Source organism: Photinus pyralis, unplaced genomic scaffold (genome assembly GCF_008802855.1).
Source record: "Photinus pyralis isolate 1611_PpyrPB1 unplaced genomic scaffold, Ppyr1.3 Ppyr1.4_LG2, whole genome shotgun sequence".
Lineage (NCBI taxonomy): Eukaryota > Metazoa > Arthropoda > Insecta > Coleoptera > Lampyridae > Photinus > Photinus pyralis.
The window spans coordinates 11,208,945-11,221,308 of record NW_022170403.1 but is presented as its reverse complement, the minus strand read 5'-3'; the positions used below and the strand labels follow the sequence as shown (position 1 = coordinate 11,221,308).

The following is a 12,364-nucleotide window of genomic DNA, read 5'->3' as shown; positions in this document are numbered from 1 at the left end:
CCCTTCGGTGACTCCGCACTGTGCAATCGCAAGCGCGCTAGAATTTGAATTTGCGTTGAACTGTATTATAAGGGAAAGAGGTAAATCTACGAGTAAAAAATATACTCGTGGGCCCACTTAGATTGCACCGTTTCGTAAAATTTTTTTCGCGTAGTCAGCAGGAAACGTGGAAATAAACAAAACAAACGCGTGCACGTTGACGCGTTAAAGCAAATCCAAATTCAAGCGCTTGCGGTCGGACGTTGTTGAGGGATTAATTTTAAATGTAAGTGTATAGGATAAAAAATATTGTGTGCACCACGGCACGAAAGTTGTTTTCCGGGCCTCAGGAAGTGGCCAGCCTCGGCTGCGCCTCGCCTGGCCATATCTTCCTTCGCCCCGGAAAACAACCACTTTCCCGCCTTGGTACACAAAGTACTATTATTTGTTACTCAGTTGTAAACGTTGATTAACAAGACAAAACGCAAACGGGTAAACGTCATGTTTAAACGCTACTGACTTGTAAAACTGACAGCAGACCTGTAAAAATTTACAAGTTAGTAATCTAGTAATTTCATTGGCCAGAATTAATGCGAAGTCTCTGTTACATGGATAACATGATATTTTAGACATTTCTTCAAGATCAATTTAAGAACTAATTATTTACGTTTACAAATGAGTAACAAATAAAATATTGTACATTATACGCCAGGTAATAGTTTTTTTGTGTCTCCCTGCTTCAAAGCTTTGTTTTCTGTAGCCAAATTAGTCCAGAAAGTTATGATTTGCTGGCCTAGGCCGGCAAAAATATCACTAAAAATTGGTTGGTGGAACTGATTTAATTTGCAATGACAGTTCTAAATTTAAATTAAATTGTAAGAATGATAGGCATATTTTTTGTGCAAATTCCATTTTAAGCACTTTATGGCTTGGTAGGTAACATAGTAATACGTATATGTAAATGCGGTAGGTAAGTACCCTAATCAAGAATTGTAAGTTTCACTTACAAGTTTTCGTTTAGTGCGGTTATGACACTTGTACATGTTTACCGATGGTAAACTTACGGTTTATGGCAAAAAACAGAGAGCTAATTGAAAGTATAGGAAATTGAAGTTTACCTACTTCCACACTCGATGCCAGGAATGCCAACAAATGGTTACGCATGTAAATTAACGCAGTCAAAAAACACAACACTAAACGGATGAAGAGTAACGACACTATATGATTTGTAATTATTATTATTTCTGCCATTGTTAACATTAAACTGTATACATTATTCCATAAATTATATATCTACAAGCAAGTATATTTCTCTGAAGATGACAGTTTCCGAAAAGGAGGTGTACGCATATGAAAACGGTTTCTTGTCGATATCTATGCTCATATCTATGATGAAAATTTCCGACATCAGTTACTTCCGTGTAGTAAGACCATAATAATCAAACGACACTGCATACACCAAATTGTAGATTTGCACGAAGCAATCATCGGCCCTCTTGCTGCTCTCCTCGTAATCGACAGCCAACGAGAAGTAGATATCCAAACAAACTTGTTATCATTCTTATATGTAATGGAATTAATATGATAAATCAATTTGCAAATGAAAACATTGCAACCCAATTCTCAAAATAGGTGTAAGCCGTAAGCACTAGCTGAAATTGAAATAAATTTCAAGGTTATGTTTCCCATTGAAATCAACTTACTACTTATTAGTTTTAGCGCAGCTTCTTTTAAATGTTATGAACTTCTTAAGACTGGGCTAAGCGTTTTAGAAATTTGTAATAATAATTAAATTAACGTAAATGCTTTGTTTATTCATTTAATCACAATTAATGTGGAATAAACACTGGTAAATATCGGTTGTGAATTGACATGCTTGTGCTACCAACTGCCAACTGTCTGTGCTACCAACATAACATCGAAATATTGGAAATTTGAATGCAAGTATGACGGCTTATTATAGGAGGTAGAAATATAAATTTTAAAATGAACGTTGTTCCCTCAAATTTTTTACTTCGACACAAAAAATCTTGTGTATTACACGTCCATAAAAATGTTTTGCGAGTATTCGTATTGCAGGCCTCAGCTCCGCTTCGGCCTGCAACCTTACTCACACTCGCAAACATCCATTTTCTGGACTTCTGATACAAATAACTATTACTGGCTCTGGGAGATGATAGGCGCGCCTGACGGCTCGCCAGTCACCTTCTCCTATCGCCAGTAAAAACTCACTTACCTGGCTAATAATGTAAAATACTATTACAGAGCCCTTGATTTTTTAAACGATTTTTTATTATACCTGAATCACAATCTCCGTTTTAAACACTCAAATGCGTGCGAAAAAGGGCCTTTAAAACACACGTGCTTTAAAGTTGCTAAGTAACGATACTTCAAGTATGACTTTTGAGACTGTCATCTGGATGAAATAAAAAATCCTCTTAGGTCGCTTTCTGTAAATGCAGAACATTTCTTTGGCTTTTGTACCTATCCTTTGGTTGAAGCTTTCACAAACGCGCGTAATTTAGGGTATGCTTCCAAATCTGTTCCACTTTTTAATCGCAGCATTGCTTTAAAGTTTTGAATGAATGCACCAAAATATAGAAGATTTAAATACCTTTGACATTTCCTTCATATATGCCAGCATTATGGATGCATTTAAGACTGTATTCGTAACTTCCTATTCATCCATAGAAACAACTTTTCATATTCTTTATAATAGGCTTTACTGGAGTTGGATTTTACACCTACCAAGGTTTGTTTAGATTTTACAACAGTCGATTTAATGGACGGTGTATTATCTTTTTCAACGGAAATCGTTTAATTCACAAAGACGATGATTTTTTAAGCAAACGACAAGTGACATTTCCATGGCAATCGTGAACTTACGAACACCCAGCCCACTTAATTAGACATGTATATTTGAGTATAACGTCAATATGACTTCATTGTATTTCCTATTTTTAAATTATACTGCAGGTATAATAAAAAATACTATAAGATACACGTGTATAATTGGTCTTTAAAGCACTTGCAACGTTAAAGGCACTCCGCTTTGGGTCGTGCCCTTAAACTCGTTGCGCGTGCTTTAAAGACTTGATTATACACTTGTATCTTAATATACTATTCTTGGCCGACTTTAACCTAGAGATTAAAGTTTCCGCTTAGTTAACTGCCTAACCGACTGCAATACAACCACACGTGCCTGACGGAAAACCGAATATAGCTGATAGTTTTAAACTTCTTTTTCAACAAATTATTTAAAATTGTACCTCGAAGACAATTCCAAAAGGCAATTCTGAATTAAAAATACGAATAAAATGGCGAATGAACTAACGTGACTTATGAATTTTCAAACGTCAATTGTAGATGATCAAACCGTAATTCCCCTTTTTAATCCACACTTTATGAAAACGCTTATCGCATTCCACTTCCATATTTCGTCAGACTCGCACTTTTACGTTATGTCACATGTATACAGCCTGTTATCAATGACTCTATTATCGAACACATTAAATTTATCGCACCTGTACGATAAAGGCATAAAATTTAACAAAACGATGCACCTGCAAATTTCATGCAATTGAAACTTTCTAGTCCTTCTAAAACACATTTAAAAAAACCTTACATAATTAGGAAATTATGCGTGCTATCACAGTAAAATTATTGCAACCCTATTGTTTCCGTCTTTCATCTATCATAAACTCTAGAAGAACCTTACAACTGCATCTTTGAATTTTGATTCTATTTTAGCCGTTTACAAACTTCGCACTGATCCAATCCCAAGTAAAACATTTTCGGTATAAGTTGGTATATCAAGCAACAGTTAAAACGTATCTAAAGCCCGCCTATATGAAAGGTGGTTTACTAACTTTATTCTGTTGCAATGAAATTGTTAAATCCATGCTTAAAAGATTATACGCTCATATTTTCATTCGGTTTTGTTGGACTAGGGAAATCTCGCATTATGGGAAATATATTTTGTGGGCTCCCGGCGCTAAGCGAGCGTGCTTTCTGCTCATTCAATCCACGGTAGTGGTCTTTTGCCCACTCTTCTTAGAGGTCGCAATTACGGTTAATTACATTAATAACCATTTGTGAGATTTTTTAAATTAAAGTGGACACGTAGATATTACTTTGTTGAACGTATAGAATTAGTTAGAAATGTAATGTGTTCCTATCGAAGTTACGGACATTAATTTCATGCCAAACTTTTCAAACACGCATTTCAATTCAATTCTGTAGACTACCAACTTTCCGTTTTGATCTAAATTTGAAACGGTAAGTGGGAATTCGCGTTTCAAATTACAAACACAAATTTCGTAAAAGTTGACTAGCTCTAATGTTTCACGGTTTTAGGCAAAACAACATTTTTGTCTTTGAACCAAAACTAGATTTCTTGTCTGCTTTTTGGTTTCTGTGGTGTTTATGAAACATTTTTCACTTGTTGCTAGGTGGACTGCGTTATTCTATTCCATTTTGACGGAAAATAATTCTAAAATAAGTTCTAAATTATTATAGGATGCATAAGAAGAATAATCTGCTACTATCACTACCCTTAAAGTTTTCTGATACAAAGAATAAAGTTTGTATTAAAAGCTTTATGAAAAATTCATGTTCGTTTCGATTTCACCTCATTTTGTAAATTAGTTTTTAATCCGATATAAGGAGAAATAACATCAATTATTCGGGCAAAACAAAAACAGGAAACGTTTCGAGAACGGTTTGGGATTCTAAGTTTGCAGCATGGGTTATACAGTTTTAATGCTTTTTTTATGTTTAATTGTGCGAGCTACTTTCACTACCGCTTGAATTCGTGAGGAATTGAGGGAGTATTAAAAAATAACTTCTAATTCAATTTTTATATCATCTTGTAAACAGAAATAGAATATTGTAATGGCTGTGATCCGGAATATGCCATTCGAGATGTCATTTCATTAGAAACAATAGTTATTTGTACTAGTTTTGAAAGTGATACTTTTTTTCATGAATTTGCAGTTTGATTAATGAGGGCGAGTTAATCACACAAATTCATGGAAAAAAAGACACTTTCAACACGTGTTGTACACGAAATTTTTTTGCATAGTGATCCATAATAACCCACAATTGAATAATTTTATTGACTTTCGCGATTAACTGTCACTCAAAAATGGATGCTATTGTTCATAGACAGGACTAAACTCCTTGGAAACGCATAGTAAAAATCATGAAAAAAGTGCCACTTTCCATACGATTTCGTTAAAAAAATGTCCGATAATTTCATCACTATGTAAAAATAGTACATTATATATCAAGGTAGAGAAGTACAGTATTATTGCCTGAGCACCAAGATTACATCTCGAGGCGCTTGCGCCGAAGGGTGTAAGGTGCGAAGGCAATAATAGACTTCTCTACCGTGGTATATATACTATTTTTTTCACTACTAGCACTTGAAGTGCTCTAAATTAACATATTATGTCGATAAGAAAGTGAACGGTTGGACAGAATTTTTTGTTTATTAATTTAACATGTCAATCAAGTACGTGGAAGTAAACGTTAAGCAGGCCGTATTTTGTTCTGTCATTGAGATATTTTCAAAGAGTAATTTCGTTCGAATTTTTTCAAAATGTGATAATTTTAGGTATGTAATTTCTCTGGAAATGACGATGGTGGCAATTATTCATTTTAGAGAACTTGTCTAAACGTTTATTGAGCGAAATTTCGGGTTGTGTTTTCTAAAAGTGACAGCGTGACAGTTCTCATTATTGACTACTAGTTAATAATGTCCACATTATTAACCACTTTGAACAAATGCCGAGAAAGCCTACTTTACAAGTGGAAAAAAGGTTAATAATCATGTCATCAGACGCTAGTAGTGAAAAAAAGTTATTTTGACCTTGTTGTACAATAATCATAACCGGAGCTGCGATTGATGTGATCATCAGCCAATCTCTGACGAAGAAAGTGCACATCCGTCTATGTATAAGTATTATTACAATGAAACAGCAAACCTTCATTCTTGATGATTTGATGGAACCTCTTATTAATAATCAGTAGAAATCATTTTGATAAATAACGCTGTCTAAATACAACGTTAATTAAAATGCACTATATAGAAATACACCAATCGCGCTCTATTGACTTCATGCTTAATTCATCACAGACGTACGTTGGACAATCAATTAGGTTGAAATTAAGTTGTTACAGTCATCCTCAATGACGTAGTTGACTCTGTTAGTGAATGCTTCATGTGGTACAAGCAAAATACTATGTTTTTGAATAAAGTGACCACATACTTACTAAGTACTTGGATTTTTTATGTTTCTGATGCTCTCGTATTTATCGCATAGTTTACATATTACATTTTGTTACAGATTGGAAGCTTGAAAAATTACTATCTATTTGAACATAGTCACGTCCATAAGCGTTCCTTGGAAACCAATGGTCAGTACCATGAAGCGCTGCAGTCTGATCCACAGGTATGTACATAACACTTTGAGTTCTATATTGTAACTGCTTTTCACTCACATTTCGGATATAAAAGATACAGGATTCTAATTGAGGTTTTAGTATGTTTAAAAAACCGACTAATGAGAAGTAATGATAAACTATACAATATGCGTTTCTGTGTCCACTTTAACATCACCAAACATTAAATGATTCATAATTTTAAAGCGTCAAGTTACACTGTATTACAGTCCAGAATACTCAAAATTTATAACTGGTGTAACAGTAGCTGTAATTTTGGATTTAAGTTTTTTGAATTTTCTCGAAATCTCATTGTAAATGTGAGATATTTTGAGTTTAAGAATAGATATCTTTGAGGTTTTAATACTATTGTAATAAATAAATTAAATGATTTATTTGTCCGCGAAGTTTCATTTGTGGTAGAATTTCAGTAGGTAGGTAATAACCATTTTAAACGATGTCAGAAATGAAGTCCGTTTTTTTGTATCGTTTAAATGTCAGTAGCTCTTTGTTAATCCGGATGTTAGGGCGGCACAATAACGAAAGTTTACCTGAAGCTCAGACGTTTTTATTAGGTGTTTCAGTTGGTACGGCAGCAAGATGTCACTTTCTGACCGTAGAAAGCGACTTAGTTATTAACGTGATATCAAAAGAAGTTGTGAACTAATTAATGCCAATTTGTGCAGTCTAGTTTTGGAGAAGATTCTTGAAGGATATCGCGCGTTAACTACTAAGGCGATACCAGTTGGTCCAATTAACAAAATCTACCTAATGCCAATTTTTGCCGTATAATACAAATATTGTATTCAAGCCGTAATGGAGATATTCGTGATTCTCGGTCTGTACTTCAACTTCACGTGCACACGCTGTAACGGATATATTCAAGATTTTAATCTGTACTTCGACCTTCATGGTGGACTCATATCATTTCATAGGAAGAGAAAAATTTAAGCGCACACATTTTGAAAACTGTTACCGATACCCACTATATATTGCTTACTAAATATTGCTATCCTATTCAGGCCCCTAGAGGGATTGACAATTTTGGTTAACACTCATAATAGGACATCCCCTTTGTATATAGAACCTCAAAGAAAACTCTTGCTGGTGGTATGTTTAAACTTTTACTGATACCATTGAATAATAAATCTGTTTATTATTCAATGCTGATACAAAACACATGTCTGACATCATTCCGTAAACTCACATATTCAACTTTCTACGTAACACGCCATGACCAGATAGGCAACCTATCAAACACTTCTTTTTTGTATGTTGTTTGCAACATAACTTTATTTTAAGAAATTCAAATTGACTTATATGTTAGTTTGTGGTTTTGTCACAGTAGTTTCTTTGTTTATTTGTTACGCTTTGCAATTCAAACAGTTTTTGTTGCTAAAAACAATAACTTCTTTATTGCAGGGTCCATGTAAACTAATATTTCAATTGCATTTCTTTGATTTTTGTTACAGTTTTTAAGTTCCCTTCGGTATTGTTTGTTTGGGTTTGAGTTGTCAGCCTTTCTTTGAATTGACCATTGTTCGTGTTTAAGGTATTGACCTTTGGATTACGATTTTACTTTAAACTTAGTTTTATGTCTATTATGAATTATGATGATATATGTTTTCCTCTAAACGTTAGTTTTTTTGTTTGATTTTGTCATCATAAGTTTACCGTGCTGGTTTGCGCGTGTATTCGAATGTTATTCGATTTTAACCATTGTAGTTTGTCACGTACAAAACAACACAGGAACTCTTGAGTTTTCACTCTTTTGGCCGTGACAAAAATTCTTTACCAGCTGCTACGCAGAGGAATGGGTAATTAGTAATTTTATTTTATATCGCCGCTAGAAGCGGGAATAACAATGAAAGTTGTAGATACTGCTCGTGCTTCAGGGAACAGGATGTAGGTAGTTACGTCAAAGAAGGCAATACTCAAGCACAACACACATAAACAGAACGAAATAAATTACATGGAGATGTAAATACGTGGTACCTATTTCAATATCCAAATGGGCCAAATTAGCTTTGGTTTACTCACAATAAATAAAAAAGGCAATGTAAAGAAAATTAACAATCACAAGACCGGCTCACTCGCTTCATTTCAGTATAGGACGAGTTAATATGACCTCAATTTTGATAGGACTTGGATTATTAGATAGCGCTACCGGTATAACACCTTGACCATTGGACCTCACCTGGGGTATACTACTGCTTGATATTTGTCTTGTGCAATGTTTTATAAACTGACTATAATTAATTAATTAATGTGTCACTTAGGGCCAATTGCACCGTCAACGATAAGTATCCCTTAAAGTTAAGCATAATTTAAATACCATAGCTACGATTGTTTTTAATAATCGTTTCCATAGAATTTAAGTTCGACTTAACTTTAAGCAAGTTTTAATTTTGTTGGTGCAACTGGGGCTAAGCAACAAATGGTGTAACCATTGTTTAAACACCATTGTACATGTATTATACAAGTAGGCCAACGGTCGTTTACTTTTGAACACCACGTATAGATGGCGAGGACATTAGAGTCGCAACATTGCCATCAACGTAAGTAATTGAATGCAACCAAATATTTAAATGAAATATTACCTTAAATCATAACATAACGTCATAACCTTAATCTCAAAAAATGACAACCTCAGAGTATTTATTTCTTACTCTGAGATGACAACTATTTTTCTGTTTACTTTAAGTATTATATAAAAAAACTTTAAGTAAAAGTAAAAACGTTAAGTAAGTAACACACAAAAAACACATCACAAGTGAAAGTGAGGGAAGAAAAGGAATGAAGGATAGAGGAGATAGGTGAGATAGAATAAGACTCGATGAATGAATTCCCTTCTTTATTTTATTTAACAACCATATCGATGAAACGGAGACGGCACAACAAGTACAACCTGACCTTTGCCGAAGATGTAACTTGCCAATTAAGGTGATCGGAATAGATGGTGTGACCAACGGTTAACAATCGGTGTTGCTTTGGTGATGCGAACAGGAAACACAATGAACGTAAGATGTATAGATGATGCCAGAAGGTAACGGTAAGTTATGCGATGAACAAGGATATTTGATTCTTATTTTCGTAGATGCTTGAATCCAACGTAGTACGATGAAAAGTCTGAGGAAACTTGAAGACACTGAAAGAAATAAAGGAAACGTAAACAGCTAACAGAATATCGATAATTTGTAGACGATTACATCTATCAGAGTCATACTTCTTGAGATGACAGGCAAGCGTTTGTGTTAATGTGACCAAAGATCCGCAATATGCACGAGAAGAATTATATACCAAAATATCAAAAGGTACGTACCTAATCTTTTTGACAACCAATTCTCTATCCCTCTCAGAAGCTCAATATACTTAATTCTAATTACAGACTTGGTGAAATCACATGTACTTCATACAGGATGGCTACAGGAAAAGTGAAAGTTGATAAGAGCATACAGGAAAAAGGAAATGATTGTTATCATTATCAGATACAAGTAAAAACAATAAAGAGACAGTTACTAAATTTGAATTAAAATTGTAGAAAAGGAAGAGTAGAAAATGAAATAAAGTATTTCCAAGATTTATAAGAATTAAGTATAAGAAAAAGAACTGTTACAAGTTGTTTTACAATACATTGCCTTTAAGTTAAAGTGCAAACAATTATTCATAAATTTACGTGTTAATACTTGTCATTGCATAGACTTTATTGTAACGTAATAGTTATTCACATAAAAGTCAGGAAAATGACACATTACTGGCGATTTCCGCGTCAAGTAATGTTATTTTACTGACGAGTTTTGTATTAAATTTTATCCAAAATCGTATTTTAATATCAAATTTCAATTTTCATATGGAACTTTTGATTAATGTCAATCTGTCAAGGATGACAGGAGTCATTATAGGCACTTAGCAATGTCAAAAATGCGACTGGTAAAGTGACGGGTGTGACAAGCGACAGGAAACGCAGTCTGCTCTGCCTCTGTCATGGAAACTAAAATTTCCTGACAGAAAGTAGCCATCAAAATGAAGGTTTCAGGACGATTTTGGGTAAATTGAATTATGTGATTTATCTATTTACAATTTAGAGTGGCGTACTGGTACACAAATTTATGTAGCATACAAATTTGTCACATGTGGGCACGAATTTCACTAATCTATCGGTATCAATGTTGGAGCTGCCATTAAATACCTACGCTTCAATTTTCTTACATACGCAAAAAGCAAAATTTCTAGAAACAATCACGGACCGTTCTTGAGGAGTCTAAAAGGCGTATCATACTTCAAGGAAAGGGCGCGTCGCCCCAATGTCTCGGATACTCGCTACATTATGTTAAGGGCCTTAACATTAAGGCTCATCTAAGTAAACTTGACACTTTCATCTTGTGCAATGTACCGTGTGTCCTATTTTGACTGAGACTGCTGTGTATCTCATCTCTTTCTAAGGATATAGTCTTGCGGTTTTCGCAATCCCGTCCCACTGTTTTGTGAAACTTTTAACAGCACAAGTAGAATCAATCTAGCTGTGTTTGGTTCATGACTAAATTTTAAAAAAATATTGGTTGCATTCTTAGAATGTAATCAGGAGAAAGAATGCAACAAAATTGATGTTGTTGCATTTAAAAAATACCAACTTGAGGTCAAATCCCAGAAATGTGGTCAAAATTTGTTTGACTACGCGACTGGATTCTACATAAAAATATATAAAATAGACAGTTTTTACCTTTTTTCTATCTTACATGAGTAGTAAGATATGATAACATTCCAAAAAGTCACACTTTTCGTTCTCACCCTGTATCTAAGAAAAAAACGATTCTGTTTGGGGCTCTGGGTCGCGAAAACCGCAAGCCTCTGTCTCTAAAAACAGCTGAGATACACTGCAATTCCAACCAAAATAGGTATAGCATGGATAAAAAATATGTACAGGCCACTAAACGGCTTCGTTGCACAAAATCGAGGAGAAGTTAAATTAATGTCTAAGTGACCCCGACGCGTACTGCCAATGTATTGTACGCACAACACAAAGCGGTCCATTTTCTGCGGTGCTCTATGCTTTGGCGATTGTATATGCAAGAGGTAGTCTTGCAATCCAACGTTCGCTACAGATCACATTATAATGTCTACTCTGAAATGCATGATATTTTGTAGTGTAGTGGGTGGGAATGTGTGTCCAAACTCCGTTTCGTTGTCAGCTCCAACCATCTTTGAATAAAGTATTATCATTGATCACTCAACGGTATTATCGTTCATCATACATAATGAAAACTTGTATAGGCATTAATGAAAAATATGATTAACTAAAATTTTTTTTACTTTTATGATTTTACTGTTAATACCCAGAATAATACGAGGAGAATTTGCCGTTAGGACTATGCTGAAGTTAGACTACTGGGTATCGGCACCAATTAAGAAAATAATTCTTTTACAGGTCATATTTTCGTGAATGTTTATTCACTTCATCAGGACATGAAAACTACAATAATCAGTACATTAAATAACTTTATTATGTCAGTAATTTTAATTTTAATCTAATGTCATCTTTAATTAATTTCAAAATACAATTCATGTCAGTACCGTTTAAATTTTAACTCTTAACAAAGAATGTACTATTGTGCCAGTAGTCTAACTTCAGGTTAATACACAGAGTAAATTTTTAACTTTTGATTTATTCCAGTTTTATTTTTATTTCAGAAAATCAAATAATTTTTTTTTAAATGCTCGGACACGACAATATTTACGGTCTAGGACATTAGGGCGCCACCGTTAAGGCGTGAGACACAAGGGCGCGTGGACATAAGGGTGCGAGGACAAAAGGGCGCGGGACAAATGGGCGCGAGACATAAGGGCGCGGGGACATAAGGGCACGAAGTCATATGGGCGCGGGAGAGTGTTTAAAAAATATATATTGTAGTGTGTTGATATTTTATACCAACACTACCAACAG

At 34.5% G+C, this 12,364-nt stretch overlaps 3 long non-coding RNA genes across 3 annotated transcripts; 2 read left to right on the top strand and 1 right to left on the bottom strand.

The window, feature by feature from the left end:
- Positions 1-707: 707 nt before the first annotated feature.
- On the top strand, positions 708-1,051 carry LOC116163242. The gene is made up of 2 exons (XR_004143707.1): positions 708-949; positions 1,001-1,051. It is a non-coding gene; the product is annotated as an uncharacterized LOC116163242 (long non-coding RNA).
- Positions 1,052-1,201: 150 nt separating this feature from the next.
- Positions 1,202-2,112, bottom strand: LOC116163243. Its single transcript, XR_004143708.1, has 2 exons — positions 1,683-2,112; positions 1,202-1,631 (listed from the first exon to the last, which is right to left on the bottom strand). It is a non-coding gene; the product is annotated as an uncharacterized LOC116163243 (long non-coding RNA).
- A 6,071-nt stretch (positions 2,113-8,183) lies between these two features.
- LOC116163241 lies at positions 8,184-10,174 on the top strand. Its single transcript, XR_004143706.1, has 3 exons — positions 8,184-9,469; positions 9,521-9,737; positions 9,812-10,174. It is a non-coding gene; the product is annotated as an uncharacterized LOC116163241 (long non-coding RNA).
- Positions 10,175-12,364: the final 2,190 nt, after the last annotated feature.